Source organism: Olea europaea, chromosome 12 (genome assembly GCF_002742605.1).
Source record: "Olea europaea var. sylvestris chromosome 12, O_europaea_v1, whole genome shotgun sequence".
NCBI lineage: Eukaryota > Viridiplantae > Streptophyta > Magnoliopsida > Lamiales > Oleaceae > Olea > Olea europaea.
In genome coordinates, this window is record NC_036248.1 from 6,137,328 (window position 1) to 6,149,498 (window position 12,171).

The 12,171-nt window shown below is 37.9% G+C and overlaps 1 pseudogene; it reads left to right on the forward strand.

The window, feature by feature from the left end:
• The first annotated feature begins 1,274 nt into the window (after positions 1-1,274).
• LOC111405369 lies at positions 1,275-2,748 on the forward strand (annotated as a pseudogene).
• The last annotated feature ends 9,423 nt before the right edge of the window (positions 2,749-12,171 follow it).

Genomic DNA, 12,171 nt, shown 5'->3' on the forward strand with positions numbered 1-12,171 from the left:
ATGAACATCTTGGTAGCCTTGGTTTCACCAGAAGCTTGAATGAGCAAACCCTTTATGTAAAGCAAGTGCAAGAAGAAATGGTTATTATTTCGCTATATGTTGACGATCTTCTAGTGACTAGCAGCAACTTCGCTTTAATTGAAAAGGTGAAATCAGAATTGAAGAAAGCATTTGATATGACAGATTTGGGGGAAATGCAATACTTTCTTGGCATAGAAATACATCAAACACAACAAGGAATCTTTGTTTGCCATAGAAAGTATGCTAAGAAAGTTTTAAGAAAGTTCAATATGGAAAATTGTAAACCAGTAAGCACTCCCCTAATTCAGAATGCAAAATTGATGAAGAAAGATGGAGCTAAGAAGATAGATGCTAGAGTTTATAGAAGTTTAGTGGGGCGCTTGTTGTATTTAACAGCAACAAGACCAGATATTACATTTGTTATAAATATGTTGTCAAGATTCAGACAAGAGCCAAGCGAAATACACTTTCAAGCAGCAAAAAGGGGTTTGAGATACATTAAAGGGATCGAAGAGCTGGGAATTTGGTTTAGAAAGTCTGAAATTCTGAAGTTGATTGGTTTTACAGATAGTGATTGGATTGGATCCTCCGAAGACATGAAAAGCACCTCTGGTTATGTGTTTCATGTTGGTTCAAGTGTTATTTGTTGGAATTCAATGAAGCATAAAACTGTAGCACAATCCACAGCAGAAGCTAAATACATTGCAGCCTCAGAAGCTACAAATCAATCACTTTGGTTGAGGAAAGTGTTAAGAGGATCTCAAACACAAGCAAGAAGAAGCAATAATCATATTGTGACAACCAATCTGCAGTAGCTATGGTGAAGAATCCTGTGTTTCATAGAAGAACCACGCATATCAAGATCAAGTATCACTCGATCAGAGAAGCACAAGAAGAAAAGGCAGTGGAACTTGTAAGCTGCAAATCAGAGGATCAAAATGCAGATATTCTAACCAAATCCTTAACTAAAGCAATATTTGAAACACTTAGAAACGACTTTGGTGTTTCCAGTAAAAGTGCCAAGGAGGAGTGTTGAAGTCAAATTGATACTTTTGCTATAAAAAATATTTTTTTTTTTTTTTGTACTTTTTATCATCTTGAAATTAGCTGAATTTAAGGATAAAAGCTGGTAGTTTTTACCAAAATACGGTCTTGCATGTTTTAAGGAAAGCTGTCAAAAAAGTTAGTATGTATTAGGTAAAGTGCTGTTGACTATTTTTGCTGGAAACTTCTTGTAATCTCTATATATTTGAGATGTAATATATCAGCTCATTTTTGGAGTGAACTTACTGAAAAATATACCAGCTTCCATCCTCTTTGTTCAAAAATCTTTCTGTTCAAGAACAGACACGGTCTTCTTTGGTGTTTTTTATGGCCATGGTCCTATGGTCATATGGTTGCAAAGTGCGTGAGAGACTCCTTTCCTGTGAAACTAAGTGCAAACTGGGAAGCTAATATAAAGAATGGTAATGTTCTTAGAGTGGTTAGTTTGAATACTACGGGTAGCATGAAAACAGAAGATAAGTCCTTTTCTGCTGAAGAGGAAGCTAGAGCATTTATTTGATCTCGAAGAAACAAGAAAGCACCCAGAGATCTTTCAGACATTAAAGGAATCTTTTCTAAAAGCTTTTAAGGTTATGGACTGGGAGTTAAGGATGTTTGCAGATATTGATTGCTTCTGCAGAGGGACGACAGCAGTAACTCTAGTGAAACGGGTGAGTGAATGAATTGAAAAGTGACACAATAGGATCTGGTCTGGTGGTTGTGTTTCAGTTACTCTCAAGAATGCCTTGATCATCTTTTGTAGGGTCAGAATCTCGTAATTGGAAATGTTGGGGACTCCAGAGCTGTATTGGGTACAAGAGATCAAAATAATTCACTTGTTGCTGTCCAGTTGACTGTGGATCTCAAACCTAATCTTCTAGGTACAGCTCTATCTCTCTATCCCCCTTCTCTGCCCCTATCTCGATCACATAATGGTTTCCTAAATGCTAAATTATCATTGCATGACTATATATCTTCAGGTGATCTAAAATTTTGACAAGGAATTCCGACTAATGACATGAATTCTCAGTTTAGTTTTATATTCAAATAATTTTACCATTTTCTTTTAGTATCATCCTTATATACGTTATAGCGGAAGCAGAGAGGATTCGCAAATGTAAAGGACGTATTTTTGCCCTTCAGGCTGAACCTGAGGTTGCAAGAGTTTGGTTGCCACACAGTGACTCTCTCGGCCTTGCTATGGCACGTGCATTCGGAGTTTTGCCTCAAGGAGTTTGGTATTATCTCTGTTCCTGAAATTTTCAACAGATGCATCATTGATAAGGATGAGTTTGTAGTCTTACCAACAGATGGGGTATGGAACCTGAGATTCATCATCATCTCCTGCTTTATTCGATACCTCCACATTTTCTCTAAGTTGGGTGTAATTTCTACATGCATTTCAGATTTGGGATGTGCTCTCTAATAAAGAAGTTGTGGACATTGTGGGTCCTTGCACAACACGTTCATATGCAGCTCTGTTAATTTGATGTCACTTTTGCTATCCACACTTTCTTTGTATTGCTTATGTATTAGTTTAATTATAATGTCAATCATAATAGCTTCTTAGACTATCAAATTGTGGTAGTAGTTGGTAAGAAGTGGTTGGCCAAAGCATGGTGACAATATCCTTTTGTATCTTATATAATATATGATGTGTAATGAAATAATGACTTTTGCCCTGCCTCTTTTTGCCTCTGTGATTTCAATTTCTTCTTCCTCTTTGTATCAAGTATTGTACAACGGTGGTATCAGAGTAAAAGGATCTTTAAACAAATGCATAAGATGGAACTTGTTGAAAATTTGCTTGACATATGTGATGATAGTTGTGTATGTGATATCTGTCAACTTGGAAAGCAAACAAGACTACCATTTCCTAAAAATCAGTCAAGAAGAGCCTCAAAAAAGCTGGAATTAATCCACTCTGATGTTTGCGGTCCAATGAGAACACAAACACTGAATGGCAGTAGATATTTTATACTCTTTATTGATGATTTAACAAGGATGTGTTGGGTGTTTCTTGAAAATGAAGTCTGAGGTTGCTGGTGTATTTCAAAAGTTCAAAAATCTGGTGGAAAATGAGAGTAACTGCAAGATTAAAGCCATCAGGACAGATAATGGAACTGGATACAAGAATCATCAATTTGACAAGTTTGTGATGCTGTGGGGATCAAACATCAGTTGACAATGCCATATTCACCACAACAAAATGGAGTTTGTGAAAGGAAGAATAGGACGGTGATGGAAATGGCAAGATGTTTGATGCTTGAGAAGAAGATTCCAAAGGAGTTTTGGGCTGAAGTTGTGAATACAACAACCTATCTTTTGAATAGATTACCAACAAAAGCCTTGAACAAGCTAACTCCTTTTGAAGCTTGGTATGGAGTTAGGCCAAATGTCTCACATTTGAAGGTGTTTGGGAGTATATGTTATACTCATATACCTGATGTAAAAAGGGATAAATTGAGTCCAAAGGCAGAGCTTGGAGTTTTAGTTGGTTATTGTGACAATGCTAAAGGGTATAAAGTCTATAATCCTCAAACCAAGAAGATGATGTCCAGCAGGGATATCAAGGTGGATGAAAATTCTTCATGGAATTGGGAAGCAAGTACCTTGGATAAACTTCAAGTTCCAATGTTGGTAACTCAAGAAAATGAAGACGTCATCAATGAAGATGAACCTGTACAAGACAGTGACTCAGACTCAGAAAATGAAGTGCTAAGGACCATGTCTCTTGCTGATGTTTACGCCAGATGTAATTCGGCTGTGTTAGAGCCTTCAAACTTCAATGAGGCAATGAATTCATATGGTTGGATGGCTGCAATGAAGGAGGAGCTTAATATGATTGAAAAGAATGAAACTTGAGTGCTAGTTGATAGACCAAAAAATAAAAATGTGATTGGTGTTAAATGGGTGTACAAGACCAAAGTGAACTCTGATGGATCTGTCAACAAGCTCAAAGCCAGATTAGTTGTAAAGGGTTATGCTCAACAATATGGTATTGATTACACATACACATTTGCTCCTATGGCTAGGTATGAAACCATCAGATTATTACTTGCAATTGCTGCTCAAAGTGGCTGGAAAATTCATCAATTGGATGTGAAGTCTGCCTTCCTAAATGGTTAGCTAAATGAAGAAATTTTTATTGAGCAACCTGAAGGCTTCTTGGTGGAAGGAAATGAAGATAAGGTGTATCTTTTGAAGAAGGCATTATATGGCTTGAAGCAGGCTCCAAGAGCCTGGTACAGCAGGGTTGATGAGCATTTGAGCTGTCTTGATTTTGTGAAAAGTGTCAATGAGCAAACCTTATACATTAAGCAAGTGGAGGAAGAATCAATCATTATCTCTCTGTATGTTGATGATCTTCTAATAACCGGCAGCAATGAACCTTTAATTGACAAAGTAAAAGCTGAAATGATGTTGGCATTTGAGATGACTGATTTGGGGGAAATGAAATACTTTCTTGGAATGGAAGTGAATCAATCACAAGAAGGTATTTTTATCTGTCAAAGGAGGTATGCCAAAGAAATTTTGAAGAAATTCAGTATGGAATATTGCAAGCTGGTAAAGACTCCCTTGGTTCAAAATCCGAAGCTGGTAAAAGATGATGAGAGTCCAAAAGCGGATGAGAAAGTGTATAGAAGTTTGGTTAGAAGCTTGCTGTATTTAACCATTACCAGACCAGACATCATATATGCTACAAATTTGCTCTCACGGTTTAGACAAGAACCAAGTGTTTTACATTTTCAAGCTGCAAAAAGAGTGCTCAGATACATCAAAGGAACAACAGACATGGGAATCTGGTATAAGAAGACAAAAATGTTGGAGTTAATTGGTTATACAGATAGTGATTGGGCCGGATCATTGGATGATATGAAGAGCACCTCTGGATATACATTTTACTTGGGATCAAATATTATTTGCTGGAACTCCATGAAGCAAAAGACCGTGGCTCAATCAACAGCAGAATCAGAATATGTGGCTGCATCAGAAGCTACCAATCAGGCCGTTTGGTTGAGGAAAGTGCTGGATGATTTGTATGTTAATCAAGCTGATGCAACAGTTATTTTCTGTGACAACCAATCAGCTGTTGCAATGGTTAAAAATCCGGTGTTTCATGGAAGAACAAAGCACATCAAGATCAAGTATCATGCAATTAGGGAAGCACAAGAGAATGGAGAAGTGAGAATAATGCATTGCAAGTCTGATGAACAATATGCTGATATTTTTACCAAGTCTTTAACTAAAGAAAGGTTCGAAACACTTGGGAAAAATCTTTGTGTTTCCAGCCAAAGTGCCAAGGAGGAATGTTAATGCGATGTCACTTTTGCTATCCACACTTTCTTTGTATTGCTTATGTATTAGTTTAATTATAATGTCAATCATAATAGCTTCTTAGACTATCAAATGGTGGTAGTAGTTGGTAAGAAGTGGTTGGCCAAAGCATGGTGACAATATCCTTTTGTATCTTATATAATATATGATGTGTAATGAAAGAACGACTTTTGCCCTGCCTCTTTTTGCCTATGTGATTTCAGTTTCTTCTTCCTCTTTGTATCAAGTATTGTACAACAAGCTCGACAGTTGGTAAACTTGGCTGTTTGGGCTTGGATCTTGAAGTATCCCACTTCTAAAGTTGATGATTGTGCAGTCTGTCTTTTCCTTGATTCAGACTTCAATAATCCATCATTTCTGATCGAACTGGAATTAACCGCTCTGGCACTGTTATAACTGGCAAAGTGGTCCTTGGAGAGGACTCAACAGGAGATCAAGGAAGCTTGAGAAGCCTCAGCCTCAGACGCTGGAGGGATTTGGATGGAGGGTGGAAAAGAATGGTCCGTTCTTGAAGGTGTATCCAGTGTAAACACAATATTATCCCTTCCAAGGTTCATGCCCAACATAGCAGAGAAAAAATAAAGGCCATCAACAAAACTTTTACTTGTGGAAATAACAATAAAGTTGAAGCAGGTTACTAACTTCTTTGCCTATAGTCTCTTACAGTTATTAATTTCCTTTATCTGATTAGTCTTTTCTTTTACTCTAAAAAAGAAAAAGATGGAAAATTTAGGCTATTAATGTTTATTCTGGACGAAAAGGTATATTTTGAGTGTCCGGAGATTATCCTTTCCTCTCTAATGTACATAGAACTGGAATTTGTATAATCCCATCTCTCTATCTTTCTTAATTGCAAATTTTAAGTCTCCCTGAAATTTTGTGATTTGTATATAGCTCATATGTTGATGATATTTATGGAAATGCAACATTCTTCAGTTCAAAATGTAAATTGACCGATGTTTTCCCACTGTCGCTCTAATATATGTATAGTGAAGCTTCATTTGGGCAACTTACAAATTTATTGATGCTTTTCTGTAAGATTCCCTTAAAATTTTGAGGAGTTTCCCCAATTATTAGCCCTCTAGATTTGGACAATATTTGAATTAGTGACATAAAAGAAGCTTACTTGAAAAACCATAAAGAAAAAGAAATAAAATATTAAATCTTCGTTACTGACCAGAATTTGAAAAATTAATGGTGAAAACAGTACCACATGGTTTCAAGACAACTGCTTTAAAGAAGATTATTTTTAGTGGAGTGCAATTTGGCAAGAACATCGGCAATATTGATTCGTTCTGTTGCAGATTCTGCAGAACAAATTATTCCCATTTTGAATACTGAAATCAGACACTTCTGAAAATTTTGTGTTCCCCATAAATGCTGTATTTCAGTACTCTTTGTGCTTGTGGGCTTCTCTTGAAATTCTTGAAGGAGGGGTAGATCAACGATTTCATCAAGGCTGTCGGACAATGCATTCTTGACATATTTGTGAAGATCAAGACCTTCTTTGAACATGTCATCTGTAGGCCTCTTTCCTGTAAGCATTTCTAGCAGGAGAATGCCGAAGCTGTACAAATCTCCAAATGTTGAAACCTCACTTCCCATTCCATACTCTGCAGTTCAAATATACCCTTACCAAATAGCATCAAATACCAATACTAGCAGGTGGAAGAATTATTTAATGGGGTAAAAATTTATTGTCACTGAATTAGGAAAAGAGAGGAGAAAATATGTAATCAAAAATTGCTAAAAATACTCAAGTTCTGAAAAAGTTAAAAGAAATGTAGACTACTATTGGTTGCTGTAGTGTTAGATGTCTCGGGTATGATATCAAAGTCGTAGTGGACGTAAGAAAAGTGGATTGAGAAATTTCTGTGCTCCAAGTAACAGAAATTTTTTTGGCGCAGAAATTTTTTTGTGATCAATGCAAGTACAATGCAACTCGTTAGGGAAATAGCAAGGCACAAATTTCATATGGCTCAACCTGTAGAAAAGAAAGGGGAACTCCAATTTAAGATGGGATTTAGAATGCACTTACCTGGGGCAGCATATCCGATAGAGCCCTTTATCAATTCAGAACTTGTTTCGGTTGTTGAAAAGTTTTGGGTTGCGTTTGACAGGAATCTTGATAAACCGAAGTCTCCAACATGGCCAACAAATTCATTGTCTAGAAGGATATTACCTGGCTTTAGATCACAGTGAACTACTGGTGACTTGCAATGGTTATGAAGATAATCCAAGGCGTTGGCTACATCAATCGCAATATTCAATCTTTGAAGAAGATTTAACCTTCTGAATTCAGGATTGCTCGGATGTAGCCACTCCTCCAGACTGCCATTAGCCATGAACTCGTAAACCAACGCCTTAAAATCATTACCTTTATAGTCTACACCTGAACACACGCTTAGTACTTTAACCAGGTTCCGATGTCTAATGCTCCTCCAAGTATTGCACTCTGCAATGAAACTGTTCGAAGCTCTATGGTTTGAAAGGTTAAGCACCTTTACTGCAACAAGAGTTATATTATCGGCAAGAATTCCTCTGTACACTGTACCGAAACTTCCTGCACCAATGAAATTATCTTCAGAGAATCCATTGGTAGTCCGGAAAAGACTTCGGTAAGACACTTTTAAAGGTATAATTTCTAGCGATTGTGAAGAACAAGGCTCCCTTTTCGCCTTCTTTAACCAGCAAAGAAATAGAGAAACAAACACGATACAGAGTCCCAAAAACCCGGATATTATACTGATAATAAGTTTGATTGAGGGACTAGTCGTTCTGGACCTTCTCGACTTGCATCTAGGAAGGTCTAGCTCAGGTATACCTCCACAGAGCTTGGGGTTTCCAAATACTGCAATTGCACCTGCATTTTTAAAGATTCCTGCCTCTGATAATTTACCACTGAAATCATTGTGTGATAGATTCAGATGCTGTAACTTGATGCCACCAAAATAATCAGGAATTTCACCTGATAGATTGTTGTCTGAAAGATCTAAAAACTGAATGCCACGCAATGAATTTAACTCAGGAATTGTCCCTCGAAAAAAGTTCCCTTTCATGTTTAGTACCTCCAACCTTTCACAGTTACCAATGGTGTTTGGAATCTCGCCGGATAACATATTGTTGGATACATCCATCTGGCCTATATTCCTCATATTTCTGACTTGAACTGGAAGGGGACCAACCAAGTGGTTCCAAGAAATGTTTAGAGCTACTGACAAAGATGGAACAAAAATTTGATGGGGTATCATTCCACTAAGGTTGTTCTTGGAAAGATCAAGTTCTAGCAAATTTTGGCAATTTCCCAAACTTGAAGGGATGCTGCCATGAAATTTGTTTTCCCTCAGGGAAAGATGAATCAAGGTACTTAAATTGCCTATGGAAGATGGGATTTCGCCCGTGAGCCGATTCATAGACAAATCTAGTGCTGTCAGATTTTGGAGTTTCCCAATGATAGGGGGGATGTTACCTATGAGTTTGTTGTTCCACAACTGGATATCTTGCAGATTAAAGAGGTTCCCTATTTCATCAGGGATTCGACCGGATATCTGATTGTTGTCCGAGTACAGTAAGACAAGTTTATTTGAGAGATTGCCTAAAGATTCAGGCAAGACACCTCCAAAGCTATTGTTGTTTACTGCCAGTGATTCTAATTTTGTGGCATTTGTCAATGATGAAATGAAACTCAAGCCATCAACTTCTCCACTTCCAAGTTGGTTGCCAGTGGCACTCAACCAACGAAGCCTGTGCGATTTAGGAAGGTTCGGAAATTTTCCAGAAAAATTGTTCCCATCGACCATAAGGTATTCAAGATTTGACATATTTGACAGTGAAGAAGGAAGGGATCCAGTGAACTGGTTATCAGCAATGCTAAAGAAAGTGATATTGGTAAGAGAGACAACTGCTTTAAAGAAGATTATTTTTAGTGGAGTGCAATTTGGCAAGAACATCGGCAATATTGATTCGTTCTGTTGCAGATTCTGCAGAACAAATTATTCCCATTTTGAATACTGAAATCAGACACTTCTGAAAATTTTGTGTTCCCCATAAATGCTGTATTTCAGTACTCTTTGTGCTTGTGGGCTTCTCTTGAAATTCTTGAAGGAGGGGTAGATCAACGATTTCATCAAGGCTGTCGGAAAATGCATTCTTGACATATTTGTGAAGATCAAGACCTTCTTTGAACATGTCATCTGTAGGCCTCTTTCCTGTAAGCATTTCTAGCAGGAGAATGCCGAAGCTGTACAAATCTCCAAATGTTGAAACCTCACTTCCCATTCCATACTCTGCAGTTCAAATATACCCTTACCAAATAGCATCAAATACCAATACTAGCAGGTGGAAGAATTATTTAATGGGGTAAAAATTTATTGTCACTGAATTAGGAAAAGAGAGGAGAAAATATGTAATCAAAAATTGCTAAAAATACTCAAGTTCTGAAAAAGTTAAAAGAAATGTAGACTACTATTGGTTGCTGTAGTGTTAGATGTCTCGGGTATGATATCAAAGTCGTAGTGGACGTAAGAAAAGTGGATTGAGAAATTTCTGTGCTCCAAGTAACAGAAATTTTTTTGGCGCAGAAATTTTTTTGTGATCAATGCAAGTACAATGCAACTCGTTAGGGAAATAGCAAGGCACAAATTTCATATGGCTCCACCTGTAGAAAAGAAAGGGGAACTCCAATTTAAGATGGGATTTAGAATGCACTTACCTGGGGCAGCATATCCGATAGAGCCCTTTATCAATTCAGAACTTGTTTCGGTTGTTGAAAAGTTTTGGGTTGCGTTTGACAGGAATCTTGATAAACCGAAGTCTCCAACATGGCCAACAAATTCATTGTCTAGAAGGATATTACCTGGCTTTAGATCACAGTGAACTACTGGTGACTTGCAATGGTTATGAAGATAATCCAAGGCGTTGGCTACATCAATCGCAATATTCAATCTTTGAAGAAGATTTAACCTTCTGAATTCAGGATTGCTCGGATGTAGCCACTCCTCCAGACTGCCATTAGCCATGAACTCGTAAACCAACGCCTTAAAATCATTACCTTTATAGTCTACACCTGAACACACGCTTAGTACTTTAACCAGGTTCCGATGTCTAATGCTCCTCCAAGTATTGCACTCTGCAATGAAACTGTTCGAAGCTCTATGGTTTGAAAGGTTAAGCACCTTTACTGCAACAAGAGTTATATTATCGGCAAGAATTCCTCTGTACACTGTACCGAAACTTCCTGCACCAATGAAATTATCTTCAGAGAATCCATTGGTAGTCCGGAAAAGACTTCGGTAAGACACTTTTAAAGGTATAATTTCTAGCGATTGTGAAGAACAAGGCTCCCTTTTCGCCTTCTTTAACCAGCAAAGAAATAGAGAAACAAACACGATACAGAGTCCCAAAAACCCGGATATTATACTGATAATAAGTTTGATTGAGGGACTAGTCGTTCTGGACCTTCTCGACTTGCATCTAGGAAGGTCTAGCTCAGGTATACCTCCACAGAGCTTGGGGTTTCCAAATACTGCAATTGCACCTGCATTTTTAAAGATTCCTGCCTCTGATAATTTACCACTGAAATCATTGTGTGATAGATTCAGATGCTGTAACTTGATGCCACCAAAATAATCAGGAATTTCGCCTGATAGATTGTTGTCTGAAAGATCTAAAAACTGAATGCCACGCAATGAATTTAACTCAGGAATTGTCCCTCGAAAAAAGTTCCCTTTCATGTTTAGTACCTCCAACCTTTCACAGTTACCAATGGTGTTTGGAATCTCGCCGGATAACATATTGTTGGATACATCCATCTGGCCTATATTCCTCATATTTCTGACTTGAACTGGAAGGGGACCAACCAAGTGGTTCCAAGAAATGTTTAGAGCTACTGACAAAGATGGAACAAAAATTTGATGGGGTATCATTCCACTAAGGTTGTTCTTGGAAAGATCAAGTTCTAGCAAATTTTGGGAATTTCCCAAACTTGAAGGGATGCTGCCATGAAATTTGTTTTCCCTCAGGGAAAGATGAATCAAGGTACTTAAATTGCCTATGGAGGATGGGATTTCGCCCGTGAGCCGATTCATAGACAAATCTAGTGCTGTCAGATTTTGGAGTTTCCCAATGATAGGGGGGATGTTACCTATGAGTTTGTTGTTCCACAACTGGATATCTTGCAGATTAAAGAGGTTCCCTATTTCATCAGGGATTCGACCGGATATCTGATTGTTGTCCGAGTACAGTAAGACAAGTTTATTTGAGAGATTGCCTAAAGATTCAGGCAAGACACCTCCAAAGCTATTGTTGTTTACTGCCAGTGATTCTAATTTTGTGGCATTTGTCAATGATGAAATGAAACTCAAGCCATCAACTTCTCCACTTCCAAGTTGGTTGCCAGTGGCACTCAACCAACGAAGCCTGTGCGATTTAGGAAGGTTCGGAAATTTTCCAGAAAAATTGTTCCCATCGACCATAAGGTATTCAAGATTTGACATATTTGACAGTGAAGAAGTAAGGGATCCAGTGAACTGGTTATCAGCAATGCTAAAGAAAGTGATATTGGTAAGAGAGACCCATGTCTGAAGGAAGACTTCCAGGAAGTCTATTCCCAGAGACTTCAAAGCCTGTTATAGCAGAGAGATTGAAGACTGTGGAAGGGATGGTACCATAAATTTCATTGTCAGACAGAGAGAGCGTCTAGTTTCCTTAGCTGCCCGAATGAATCTGGGATCATGCCATATAGACTATTGAAGCCTGCAAAAAACTCGA